This window comes from Nuphar pumila, chromosome 13 (assembly GCF_984573655.1).
Source record: "Nuphar pumila chromosome 13, dmNupPumi1.hap1.1, whole genome shotgun sequence".
Taxonomy (NCBI): domain Eukaryota; kingdom Viridiplantae; phylum Streptophyta; class Magnoliopsida; order Nymphaeales; family Nymphaeaceae; genus Nuphar; species Nuphar pumila.
The window spans coordinates 17,160,594-17,175,861 of NC_143261.1; positions in this window are offsets into that span (position 1 = coordinate 17,160,594).

The window sequence follows — 15,268 nt, forward strand, 5'->3', positions numbered from 1 at the left end:
ACCAATATGGAGGGGTATGTTAAGGAATTTTAACAATTTCTCTTCAGAATCTTCCTGAAAGCACTAAACCAAGGATTCCATAAACATTCTAATATTCTCAGAATCATGCTCATATTCAACATACTTTTGTGGCTTAAACAGTTGGGAAAATTTAACTGTCCGCTTGCTCTTCTGTACCTTTTCTTTGGTCAATTTTTCAAAGATGTTTTCACATTTTGGATACGGATTGACAAAGAAATTGTAGAATTTGTGCTTGCTAGGCTTCACCAAAACCTTCAATCCCATCTCAACACCAAGCCCACCTTGTGACCTCAGCCATTGAATGACCCTATATCTGGGAACAATCTGTTTCTCAAGATTCACACCCAAGTACTCTGGAACTTTAACCAGGGCACTGATTGAAAATCTGATTTCATTAGTAAGAAAATTGATCTTCCTCCCCACATCTGCTAAATCATAAATGAGAATTCTAGCCTCTCTCCACAACAATTTGAATGCATCTCTATGATTCAACCCGTGTCGGCAAAGGCAACCTACATTTCAAATTCTTCAACAGATTCACACATCTACCCAATTCCCCCCTGCTTCAATCCAAAAAATTCGTGGGTTGTTGACGGCGCCTTATTAATCTCAAGAAAACCAAAACCCAGTTCCCTAAACTCTGAAACTAGAGGTTTTAACCTGTCCTCCACCCCAAATTCAAGAACCCCTAGGAGATCTCTGACAATGCAATCGATTTCTTTGCTTCTAAATCCAATTCCCTTCAAATAATTGATCTTCGACACAATCTGCCTCGCACCCAATTTGAACAATTTCGAGAAATCCATCTAAATCCTTGTTATGGCTTCGTCTCCAATGTCGACATCCCTCATAACCCCCACTCTTGGTTCCAATTCCAACCACCGATCCAAGAAAACCAAACGCCCCTCCACTGGCCGACTCTCAGAGAAAGCTCGTACCTCGGCCTGGCTACCACCCCTTCGCCGGCCGCTGCTGAGAGAGAGAGTACCGCCCCTCTGGCCGCTACACAGGAGAGGGAGAGACAGCTATGAGAGAGAGAGAGAGAGAGAGAGTGTTGAGCGTCCGAGAGATGGTCCGGCATGCCCGCTACACAGAAGAAACCCTTGCTGGAGGAGCGACTTCCTCTGAAGGCGCTCTTGCAGGAGGAGCGGGTAGTGCCTGAGATCGAAGAGCTCGCGGGCGCGCTCGTCGAGAAATTTTTGTCTCCTCATCCCTATTACTTTTTGTAACAAGGGGGAGGGTGGAACGAAAAAACCACCTATATAAGAACGCGGCGGACGCGCTGAACGCCGTCTGTCGCGTCCAACGTTTGTTAGAAATCGCCTTTCCCAGCGAGATTTTCATCCAAATCACACTGGGAACGGTGCATCAAACATTCCCTTAAAAAATAGAAACAATAAAAATAGAGTTGCCTCAAATGGTTTGGATCGATGTGAATCGGAATCCAAGTACATAACCATTCCACCCCTTTTGGGTCATGGATTAAGGGCACCTTTGAAATCATATCCAAATCCAGATCCCGATGACATATTCCCATATGCCTGCATGCATGCAGGAGTGTGTCCGCACAAACACATGTGCAGAAGCTGTCAGTAGCATTCAGTGAAATACCGAATCATATGCATGGACACCAATCCCGTGAAAATGTTGGCTGTATGTAGGGGTGTCAACCGGTCGGGTTTTGGTTTAGACCCAGGTGGAACCAGACTTGGACTCAATTTTCGAGTATGGTATCGGGTCTGGACCCAGGTCTAATCGGGTTCACTATAAGAAAAACCATACATGTACCTGATAAGAACTACATGAACCAGACCCAGACCACACCCGGTAAAACCATATTTTTTATCTTTTTTATATTAAAATATTATGGGTCTTAATCCAAACTTGGGTTGGGTCCGAGTCAGGTATAAAATTTCACAAACTATACCCGAGTCCATGTATTAATCGGACCTTCGAGTCCAGACCCGGGTCTTATTATTTATCACCATACCCTGACCCTATAGGGTTTGGTTCGGGCTGGGTTAGGTAAACCCGACCTGTTGACACCCCTAGCTGTAAGCGCCAATACACACAGAAATCTCCATCCAGATAGCAGATCGAGTGATCTGGCAAGGTAGTCGGCCCAAACACTGTCGATGTCACAAGGACACTCCACTTTCAGAGTCTTTATTTTAATAACTTTTATTATTTTTAAATTTTATTTCAATAAAAAACTATTTTAAATGTTAAAATACTAAAAAATAGCTTCTGTAAAAAAATAAAAAAAATCTGTGTCCTCATGCAAATTAAAAAAAAATCAAACTTTCGAATCCAACCTGAATCCCATGTCCTTGTGTCCACGAATCATTGTGACAACTATCAGCCACGTCCCAAACCAGCACATACGAATGTCATTGGTTGTGTAGCAGCTTCAGGGTGATAAGCCGTAAGCACCCAATTAAGCACAAACCTAACAAATCACGAGAATGTAGGCTGCAGGCCGGAGAATAGATCTGGTGATTTGACAAAATACAAATTTTTGTATTTTGAAATCACTACCGTTCATCACTTATCACCACCATCTATTGAAATGATGACATCAGCACTTTTGTGGGTCCCAGTGTTTACACAATGAATGGTAGTGATTTCGAAACACAAAAAGTTTGTGTTTTATCAAATCTCCAGATCCGTCCTCATTGCAGGCCCCAACAAAGCAAATGGGACCCAGTTAACACAAGGAAATGAGATCGGCATGATAGTGACAGGATCTAATATCAATGCCATAAGCAATACTGATTCTAAAGAAAAAAAGTGACAAGCAATATCAATATCACAATTAGGGATGTAAACAGTTCAGATTTCGGATCTCAAAATAAATTGGCGAGTCCGATTGATTCAGATCCGGAATAACCAAAATTTACAAAAATTCCCCTCCTGAATCCGACCCGTTTGCAACCCTAATCACAATACCAATCGCATGTGCCCCATAAAACCTTGTGGGTCCCACTAAAAAATTCAACTGCAAACCCTTCACAAGCAGACAGACAGGATCGTATAACCGATTACTAAAGTAAATGCAAAATCATTTTGATATTAGTGCATGACTATGACTTGTTGACAGGTAATTTTGCTGAACTGTATATAAACGGGATCAAAGGATCTCTTTAACTGATACCTTCTGTATCCCCCACTACCCAATCACATGGAGGCATTACATGGGCCCTGCAACAACAGAATGCAGGCTTCCTTCAAAATATTGCCATGTGATTGGCTGGGGCACATAAGGGATCTTTTTAGGGATACTTGAATTGGCTATTTTGGCAAGTTATGTCACAGGGATTCGGCCAACAGGTTGTTGCACCCACAATGACACGATGCAACTCGGGTACGGGTGTGGCACCCGGTGCAATCAAGCCCACCTTGAGTACAGTTCATTAATATCTAATATTAGATTAAAAAAAAATTAAGTATTATAGATGGTAAGTTATCATGATAAAACTTTCAACAAGTACCCACAAAGACAACTCATCTAGTAGAGAATCAGAGGTGATTTGTGAACATCACTAACTTGACGAGACGTCGTAAGTTCAAAACCCATGTCTTGCAGTAAGGTGCAAAGCAGATCAGGTGATACCTCAAAATACAAAATTTATTGTATTTTGAAATCACCACCACCGGTAGCCTTAGTCTTTTTAATGATGATATGACATCAGCACATTCGGTGGATTCCACTCTTTACACAGTGAATGATGGTGAATATAAAAAAATTTGTGTTTTGACATATGACTTGATCTGACCTTGGCTGGCCGAAACTGGGTGTAATTTCTGGTGGGGCAGGGGACTCAGGGTTTTACCAGCCTCAAGCCTCACAATGTACAGTAGATGGGTGTGGAAGATTCGTGTTCCCCTCGGCCTAACATTAATGAAATGTAAATAAGCATGGTTGGTACGTATACGTAGAGAGAGCAAAGCAGGTTATATGTTTCCTTCAAGACGCACCGGTTGCTACAGTACTTGTTTGGGGTTCGAACGAGCGCCACGTATATAAGCTCATGGGGTTTGGATCCTCGTGTGTGTTGGCATCACTTAGCATCAGAGTCCAGTGCAGTTGCAAAGACTTAAGTACCGTTTTCTGCTATTAAGAAAAAAACAAAAATGTTCTCCATCTAAAAAGGTGAAACGATGGTTCAAAATCCTCTATCTAGAAAAGTGAAATGCCGGTTCGAGAATGATGTTAATTCTTCAAAGTCCAAATGTTTCGTTTTTACTCTAAGCAATAAACTTTTAAACCATCTACTGTATCAGGAGCTCCCTTTGACGATACACCCTTTGTCGTCGTCTACTACCCCCATATCCTCCTTTGTCTCCGTCTGCTTTCACCGGAGCACCCTTTTGCCTTCGTCTGTTGCCGCAGAAGCAACATTTGCCTTCGTCTGTTGTTGCTAGAGCAACCTTTGCCTTCGTCTGCTATCGTTGGAGCACCCTTTGCCATCGTCTGTTGTCGCTGGAACATCCTTTGTCGTCGTCTATGCAGTGGCGAAATCGTTGTCATCATCGACTGCGCCTACCTTATGTGTGTTTCTTCTCCACTGTCAGATTACCAAAACTCGTATAATTTTGATGAGTTTCGTGTAAGGTTTCGTTATGCAAATAAATCGATTTGTAAATCTGAATGTTAAATCTTACACCTGGTTTTACTATTCATGCTAAATAACACTTATTTTCATACTAAAACAAATCGATTTGTACCTATCTACCTTCTGGGCATCGAAAAACAGTTAGCATGATTTGTTCTTATGAAGCAGCAACGATTCAGACGTTTAAAACAATAATGATTTAATGAAATTACCATGATTTGTACTTAAGTTTGATAAATCGTACAACAATGTTTATATATGAAACCCAATCGTTACAACAATATGTACTTATGAAGGTTGTGATTTCTACAACGATTTGTAAGTTTGAAGCAACAACGATTTATACATTTAAAGCAGTAACAATGTGTATTTATGAAGTTTCCTCGATTTATACTTAAGTTTGTTAAATCTTATAACGATGTTTATTTATGAAGCCAAATATTGCGATGATTTGTAATGTTGGTAATTGTTTAACGAATGAGATAATTTATAATATTATATACTTGGGAAGGAAGTTTTAACATATAATGATGCGGTTAAATTTATGTGTTGCGCAGGTTAGCAATGTCTAAAGCTCGTCAGACAAGAAATTCTCTGTCGTTCGATTTCATGAGACTTACTAAAATGATCCGCCAGTCTCATCTATATGAGCGTTATGAAAGGTACCAAAATATAATGAAGATTGAGAATAATAAAGAAAGTGACAAAGTGTTGAAATTGTATTATGCAGAGCAATATCCATCAAATATCAAAGGAAGCATGAGGAAAAACTAAAGATGAAGAAGAAGAAGAAGGATGACGAAGAGAAGAAAAAGCAAAAAAAGGAGGAGAATGAAAAGTAAAGGCAAATAAAGAAGGACGAGGAGAGGGAGAGGAAAAGGCAAAGGAAGGAGGAGGAGAGAGAAAGGGAAAGAAAAAAGGAGAAGAAGGAAAGACAAAGAAAGAATAAGGAGGAGGAAGAGAAGGAAAGACAATTGAAGAAGAAAAAGGAGAAAAAAAGACAAATGATAAAGATGGAAGAGGAAAGGCAAAGGAAGAAGCATCAGGATGAGGAAGAGAAGGAAAGGCGAAGGAAGGAGAAGGAGGATGAGAAAGTGAAGGAAAGGCAAAAGAAGGAGAACGAGGAGGAGGAAGATAAAGAAAGAGAAAGGAAGAAGCAAAAGGAGGAAGAGAAGGAAAGGGAAAGGAAAAAGCAGGAGGAGGAAGAGAAAGAAAATAAAAGAAAAAAGCAGGAGGAGGAAGAAAAGGAAAGGAAAAGGAAGAAGCAGGAGGAGAAAGAGAAGGAAATGAAAAGAAAAAAGCAGGAAGATAAAGAGAAGAAAATAAAAAGGAAGAAAGTAATTGAAAAGCATAGTAGGAAGCCGAAGGAGCAAAGGAAGGAAGAAGAAAGTCAGAGGATGGAGGGAGGGGATAAAGAGAAGAAAAGTATAACCAAGGTACGTAAATCGATCATGTCTATCATGATTTACTGTGAGAGTTATTATTATGTATAATGATTACTATGTATAACGATTACTATGTATAGTGATTATTGTGATAGCGATTACTATGAACGATTTACTGTGATATCGATTACTATGTATAACGATTTATTGTTATAGGTATGATTATGTATAGCGATTACTGTGATAGTGATTACTATAAACGATTTACTGTGATAGCGATTACTATGAACGATTTACTATGATAACGATTACTGTGAATAATTTACTGTTATAGGTATGATTATATATAGTGATTACTGTGATAGTGATTACTATGTATAGCGAGTATGCAACGAATATTATTTATAACGATTAATGTGTACAACGACGTGTAGAACTACAAGTGGGACTAATTTTGATTTGATACGAATAATATGCTATTTTGTGTTACAGGGAGGTCACAAGAGAAGTAGAGAACCAGGTGAAAAGCTCAGAGGGCGATGTCAGTGGCTTGTAGTTATATCATAGTGTGGACAACTGAGTGAATATTAGAAAGATTGATTGTGAAATATGCATTTTGGCGGCCTTCTGAACCAGCAATCTTTTAAAATGTGCTGGAACACCATAACCCACCTGGTAAATAAGTAGAATAATAAGACAAACACATTCCAGTTTGATTTTTTTGAGATCACCATGGCCCTAGAATATGTGGCACGGATTACGAGCTTTAAGTCCCATGAAAGTGTTGTCCTATTATGGGATTCAAACTATACTGCAAGGGACAAGTGCATGGCCCTTCTAGGAATGTCGTTGGAGGAATGAAGGCAATGTATTTCTTGTAGAAGCAATTCCACATCAATTAAAGTTTATTCTTTTCGTAATAAATGGGAAGGCCGGTCCGCTACATATGCATCTGAAAGAGCTGACCAAGATTGCGCGACTTCTTTCTTTATTTTTTAGGACTTACTTTATTTTTTGATTTGTCTAGTTCAAGAATAAGTTACCTGTGACTGCAATTCTTGAAAGACTTAGATAAAGTCGACAACTATGCATGGAGTGTTGCTATGCTCGCACACTTGTACAGTCAATTTTACTGTGCGAGTAATGGTACAAAAACTATCGCAGAGTTTTAGCCATTTGTCCAAGTAATTGTTTATTACATATTTTATAGTTGTAGACTAAGATAGTTAAAGGTTATAGTCTTACTAATATATATGATTTTGTAGGCCTGGTTGTGGGAGCATATTGTCGCGTTGCGTCCTCAGTGTGGCCTTGCGATTTGTGGTTTTCCAAAGATCGATCGGTGGGCTAGAATAAATTTAATGCAAGATAATGCTAAGTTCATTTTAGATGGTCTGCAATTAAATGAGGTAAATGGTTTAAAATTGTTTACAATCGTTTCAACATTTATCATTCATTAATATAAATCATTGAAATGTTTAGCATTCTTAAGTAATCATCGCTGCAGGATTTTTACTTCATTAGTACAAATCATTCTAATGTTTAACATTCTTAAGTAATGATCGTTGCAGGATTTTGTATTCTTTAGTACAAATCATTATTGTTTTAGCATTTAACTTTCATTAGTGTAAATCGTTATAATCGTTAGCATTCTTAAGTAATGATCATTGCAGGATTTTGTATTCCTTAGTATAAATCGTTATCACTTTAGCATTTAACTTTCATTAGTCTAAATCATTGTAATCATTAGCATTCTTAAGTAATGATCATTGCAGGATTTTGTATTCCTTAGTATAAATCGTTATCGCATGTAAATCATTATAATCGTTAACTTTCTTAAGTAATGATTGTTGCAGGATTATTTCTTCGTTAGTACAAAGCGTTATCTTTTTAGCATTTAGCATTTGTTATTGTAAATCATTGTAATATGTAGCGTTCAATAGTGTAAATCATTTTAATACAAAGCTCTCATTAGTAACAATCATTGTAATATATTTAGCACTCATTATTATAAATTATTTTAATATTTAGCATTCATTAGCATGAATAATTATGTTTTTACCTAAACCATAATCTCCAATGTACAGGTTGTGTGGAGACTATATGGAGATGGGGAGGACGAGGACCAAGAGATTGTTGCTCAGGCTGTGAGACTGTCTGGCTGTGATATTTGATTGTTTAGCAATTATAAAGCCGAGTTGCAGCATGGTAGTCGAGTTCTTCTACAAGCTGGCTTGGGATAGTCTACCCCAAATCAACTTATGGAAGTGAGAAGAAAGATGAAAAGTGGTGGGGCCAGGAACATGAATTAGCACGATCGCTTCAGAGAACAATTTAATAGCTGGAACAAAGGAGGTGTTCGTGCCATTGCATATGATTATAAAAAATGACAATATGACCCCAACTATTTCAAAAAATATTAGGAACCCATGCGTCAAAATTTGGAGATTGAGAATAAGAATCATGAAAATGTTGGGAACCCATGCGTCTCTCCTGTCCTCCATCATGTTGTCTCCTAGCATAGAAAATACGTCCATCATGTCCCTTCGGCTACAATAACAATTTTCTCAATTACAGTACACGATGAGGAGTGAACACAGCTCACAGAAAAGAAGGTAGACTCTGCCACAAAGTTTGAGATATTAGAGAGGGAGAATAAGGAGTTATGGAAGCAGGTGAGGAATTTGGGGAGACAAATATAGTCACTGGTAGAGCTAATTACTAGTAGTTTTAATAAGATCATGGGAACCAAGAGGCAACCAAAAAAAGAGAGTCCACCAAGAAAAAGAAAAAGATGATTTATATGTCAAAGTCCATCTGAGTCATCAAGTGCCACTGAATAAATATTATATGATTTTTTTATCTCGATATTTATTTGTTGTAATTTTATAATTCTTTGTTGTAATTCTATAATTCTTTTTTGTAAAGTGATGTTCTATAAATGTATAATTCTTAATAAGCGCAACACACAAGTAACACTGAACAAATTGTTGTAATGTTCGGCCTTCATAAAAAAAATCGAAGAAGCATTTAGAGTTGTGTACTGTGCAAATTATGAATTGCGTTTACGAATTGTCTTCATATCATGATTTATACAAACATTGATAAATGAATGAAATAATTTATACGCATAAATACTATACACTATCATGATTTGCTATATCACGATCTATACAACCATGCCACCAAAACCCATCAAATAATCAAACCAAATTTGTTTGAATATTTGTGATCATCGCAAAAATTTTCCTCTCGTGGTTTCTCTCTCTTCCTTCTATTTTCCTTTCTATCCTTTATTTCCTCCTTTCTGAAGGGATAAAAATAAAAGACAGAAAAAGAAGAGAAAAGAGAAAAGAAAGGAAAGAAGAGAAAGAGAAACTCTTTTGCGGGGTCTCACTTGACCTTAATTTTTGAAAATATTTGAGAAAATGACTCGCCTCTGTTTTAAAATATTTGCGGGAAAACTGGGAGACGGGATTCGCTCGTCGATACGAGGTTCGACAGTTCCTGGGGCCTTTACCAGGGGTAATCGAACCAAGGGTTGAATTTATGCCTTTTGCTTTGCTAAGAAATTATCTAAGAATTTATTCTAAGTCTAGATGCACAAAGAATCATGTTTGTGCAATGCAAGGATGTATGCTTTTTTCAAAATGGTTTTGGAAATCTCCAAGTGCTCCGAGATGATCTTGATAATGGAGTGAAGAAATGATTTCTAACTTAGAACTTAAGATTTAAAGTTCTAAGTTTTCAGAATAATCAGAATTTGAGAATAAATCTTGACTTTGAAAGGAATGATTCTGAAGTTGAGATAAAAGGAGAAGAAAGGAAATTTCAAAGCCATAAATGAACTTTGAATCAGAATAGAGATGAAATGGAATTATATTCTAACTTTGAAGTTTGAAATAAAAATGAAATGTGGGGAATAGAATTGGTTTTTGGAATTTTGAGAATCAAGATAAACTTGGATTTTGAAAAATGGAATTGGATTTAAGGATTGGAATTGAGAATGAAAGTTGATTTGAAATCTGGAATTCAAGATGAAATTTGAATGACATGTAACACCTCTTTCTTGATCCATTCAAATACAGTTAGTGTATACAGAGCCGCAGGTCGCATCAATATCTTCATGCCAAAAGTTAGAGGTCGTGTATTGAAGCATTTCACGTCTTGTTCAAGCTCATTTTGTCTTAGACCGTCTACAAATAGTTCATATTGTTTTATGAAACGAAACATTGTTAAACATGAATACAAGGTTTTCTTCAGCGTGGCATGCATAGATTTAGCTCTTTGTGTGCTTATCATACCTGCACAAAAGTATTGTCTTCCATATGCCAATGCCCACTTCTCTTTTTCTGCATATAAATTTTGTAACCAGAGACAGTCTTTAAGGTCACATATCAACACTAAAACTCCTCAAAAATATTGAGCGGACCTTACACCAATGGGGTTTGATCTAGTGCCTCCATCTCAACACCCTCACAACTACCCCACTGGCCATGCGAGCAACCCTTGTGGTGGTAATACAAGTTTAGATTTGGTTTGGATGCATGTTAAAATGAACAGTTATGGTCTGGTGTAAAACCTAGTACAAGATCATTCTCCTCTATTCTCCACACTCTTTATCTTCATCTTACTATTGTCATTGTAGGTAGCTTTGTTTTTAGCTTCTTCAATCTGGGTATTGAGGTTGTCAACAACCTCAAAGTTAGCTAATGGGTTAAACTTCTTTACCATTGAGTTTTTCTTCTTCTTAGATGCTTTTGAGATGAAAGACATGAATGTGCCCATAAACTTTTCAATCTTTTTTTGCAAATTCTACCTCAAATTTGAGTCACGATGAAATTATTAGTTGATGTCTGGCCAACATTGAAGGTGTTAGTTGTTGCTTCTTGTTTGAACGTAGCTTTTTAGGTTTTTGATTAGTAATGTTGCATTTTCTATAGTAAATGTCAAACACTCAGGCTTTTGACCACGGAACATGCTTCTTCTCTGCCCACATGTCAACCCTTCTTTGTACTTTATAGTAGAATGTATTACTCAGATCATGTTTTTTCTTTTTTGACAAATTTTTGTGTTCCAACACTGGTAGATGATGTAGTTGTGGACAAAAAAATTCAGAATTTTCTACAATAACAAAACAAAAAATACAAGTAAAAAGGCAGGCAATATAAACAAGATATAGGCTATTAAAAAAATATTATAAAAAACAAACATAATATCCTATTCGCAATGCAAAAACTCAAATCATTAAGGAAAATATAAAAAAATAAACATTCATAATCATGTTTATAATACAAGATACACAACATATAAGCAACCAAACTGGAGGATAGAAGCATACAAATCGTTAAGGAACTAGTTAGACAAATGAACACTTACAAGCAAATGATTTAATCAATAAAAAAACTATAATAAACTATTGAACATGTAAAGATAACTTAAAAGCCATGCATTTCTTCTACAAAATAACTAATTAACTCCTGCCAATGTTTCAAAAAAATTACTAATTTAAACCATTGTTTCAAAAAAAATAATTGCTTCAACTGTTACATATGTACTTACTGAAAAAATTTGTCACTTTAGCCACTGATTCTGAAAAATGTGATGATGAATCGTTGTCGAAAAAGTTGCCAAAATTAGTGGCCAAAAATTATTGTGAGAGGAAAGCACGTTAGGGATCATAAAAAATCCTAGTTTATATGAAAATGGCTTTAAGTTGTGGACAATTAGTTTTTAAACAATCAAAGAGTCTCATTTAATGATCATATAAAAATCCACAAACAAGTAGAATAATCACATTTTTTTAAAACATTGGCATGACCTTATTTGCAATGTTTTAAAAGATCTACATATTTGTCAGAAAATTCACATATAAAGAGCATATTTGCTGAGCCCTTATTTGCGAAGTTAATACCTTATTTGTTCCTTTCGGAGTGCGAACTTCATAGAAATTTGCAACATATTATATGTGTAGAATGCCATATATTTGTGGATATCCTTGAGGATCAGTTACTAAAGGAGGTTCATAATGTATCATGCGAATTCGCATTATTTAAGTGAATTTAGTAAAAAAAAAATTGTATGAGAACCCTTTCACATCTATGCCAAAAACCTCAAAAAAAAAATCTTGTGGTGACTTGAGCCAAGTTTGAGCTCATCATAAGCCTGAGCTAAATGAGCTGAGCTCGAGCTGGTTTCTTTATGGAAAATGCATTTATTCAGAACCGGAAGTAATAGGATTACTAAAAAAAGTTTTAGAGCAGAAAGCAACAAAACTTTACCTCTAAACCGATTACTTGCATACCAAATGCTTCAATCATGTATTTCTTCACTATATTTCATGATGTAAAATATATCTAAAATGCATTTATTACTTCTTAACTACCACGTGGGAGCTGAGCTGAGCCAAACACTTGGTTTTTTCCTTTTTGGTTTCTCAAGTTTTTATTGTAGAGGACTTTTTTATTTGGCGTTTTGCTAACTATATAAGTCAGATAGACCTGATCCAAACGGAGAAACCAACTTGTCTATTCTCGACCTCATCGCTGTTCATGGTAGGACCAGGATTAAAATTTTAGACCCAGTTGCAGAATGTTTAGTTTCGTGGTCCACTACTATTTTAAGTCCCAAAATGTAAAAATCATACTCTGTACATCTTAATGAATTGGTTCTCTATTAGAAAGATGGGAACCAAGCGGATCCACACCCTATTTACGGTGAACAGTTATGTATACTCGAACAGTTAATGACGATATGTATCTGGACTGGTTGTAGCTGATGCAACTTCATGACCCCTACGGTTTCATCCTAAATGATAACAAACAAACTTGATTCAAGGTGGTCTCTATGTTAGGATCTAAACGATAACAAACAAACTTGATGCAAGGGCACTCTCAGGACTGAAATCGGTATATCATTTGCCAACTACCACCTCTGGATGGTGGTAGCCGAAAGGTGGAACCGGTGTCGGCAAATGCCATGCCAGTTTTCATAGTTCCTTTATTTTTTTCCGTCCCAAGCGGAAGTTGGTGCTGGGTAGGGTATTCTCTAAATCCTTTCCGGCTGCCTCGACGGAGAGTTTCCAAACAGGGCCTTAGTGTTCGGCCTGAAACACAGAACCACGCGTCTGGAAGGTAGCGATTTTCTGTGAGCTTCCTCGCGCCTTCCCAAACTCGTTTCCGTGGTACCCAAGCAAAAACCTGCACGAGACAAACGCACCACCCTCTATCCAAAGCAGGTTATATGTTCCCCCCCCCGAACAGGGCAGTTAGCTACATCTCATGATCGGGGGTCCCAAAGAGCACCACGTATGTAAGCATGTGCATCTCGTATCCCCATGTTTGTCAGCATTAATTAGCGTTGGAGTTTGATGCGATTGCAAAGACTTAAGTACCCTCTCCTCCATTGGTGCAAAAAAAAAATGACGGTTCTTGAAAAGGAGTGGTTGTAAAGACTTAAGTGCCCCGAAGATGATTATTTAAGACCCAGTCTCTGCACTGCAAGATTATCCGAGAAAGAAATCTTCCCTGGAGGAGGCCATGAACATCAACCCTCTTACTCTCTCTCTCTCCCTTCTATTTATGCTTCTGTGCACATCCATTAGAAGATCATACATTGCTCCATCAAGCACCGACTGACCTGCACATTGACTGTTGTGGAGCCTGATTCAAAGTTTTTACCCTTACAGGAGGAGGGTTTGGGGGCTCATCCCAGCGTGGGTAGCATCATTCAACTCTCACTCTCTCTCTCTCCCTTCTATTTCTGCTTCTGTGCACATCCATTAGAAGATCATACATTGCTCTATCAAGCACCGACTGACCTGCACATTTACTGTTGTGGAGCCTGATTCAAAGTGTTTACCCTTACAGGAGGAAGGTCTGGGGGCTCCTCCCAGCGTGGGTAGCATCATTCAACTTGAAGAGTTGTGGAGTCTGATTTAGAGTTTTTACCCTTACAGAAAGGGGGGTCTGAGAGCTCCTCCCAGTGTGGGTAGCATCATTCAACTTGAAGAGTTATGGAGTCTGATTCAGAGCTTTTACCCTTACAAAAGGGGGGTCTGAGGGCTCCTCTCAGTGTGTTCATGGCCTTTTGCCCTTACAGAAGGGGGGATTTACATTTCGTAGAACACCCGTCACCGGAACTAGATGAACACCCGTCACCGGAACGACGGCTCCGTTGAGACCTCCTCGCTAGGGAGAAGAAGACGACATGGTGGAGCTTCTGCTGGCCATCCTCAGCGCGACTGCACCGACTGGGTTGCTGTCGAGGAGGAGGGCGAGAACGGTGACTCTTAGCTTGGGCAATATTTCTTTTGATGATTGTGGTTGTAATGTATCGTTGAAGTTAAAATGGGGAATGAAATGACAATAGAAATTGCTGAAAATTTACAGAAATAAACTAGACTCAATAACGAAGACACCACTTTTTACGGATTTGGAATATGACCTCCGGTTAGGGAGATATGACTCTGACAAGTTGGTCCTAATTTGCGGAAGACACTACAAATCGCTATAGCGATTTGCGGAAGACACTACAAATCGCTATAGCGATTTGCGGAAGACACTACAAATCGCTATAGCGATTTGCGAAAGACACTACAAATCGCAGATTTGGAATATGACCTCCGGTTAGGGAGATATGACTCTGACAAGTTGGTCCTAATTTGCGGAAGACACTACAAATCGCTATAGCGATTTGCGGAAGACACTACAAATCGCTATAGCGTTTCGCGATTTACGGAAGACACTACAAATACTACAAATTGCTGTAGGAAAGCCCGATAATACTACAAATCATTGTTGGAAGGCCCAAAAAATTTTTGGTCCGGAGGGCGCTTCCCCCCGAGCCCCCCGCCAGGGGCGGTCCCCCCTGGACCCCCGCTCGCTGACCGCGCAGCGGGATCCGCGCCGGGGGGGGAGCCCCCGGACCCCCCTTCTGTAAGGGCAAAAACTCTAAATCAGGCACATAAGTAGAGAGAGAAGGGAGAGAGAGTGAGAGGGTTGGTGTTCATGGCCTTCTCCAGGAGGAACCCTTTACCTCTCTTGATTTCTTCTCTACAGAGAGAGAGGGTTTTACAGTGTTTTACGAAGAAGGAAGAAGAAGAAGAAGAAGATGACGATGCAGCAATGTAGGATCGTCTGTTGAATGTGCACAGAAGTAGAGAGAGAAGGGAGAGAGAGTGAGAGGGTTGATGTTCATGGCCTTCTCCAGGAAGAACTCTTTGTTTCCCTTGATTTCTTCTCTAGA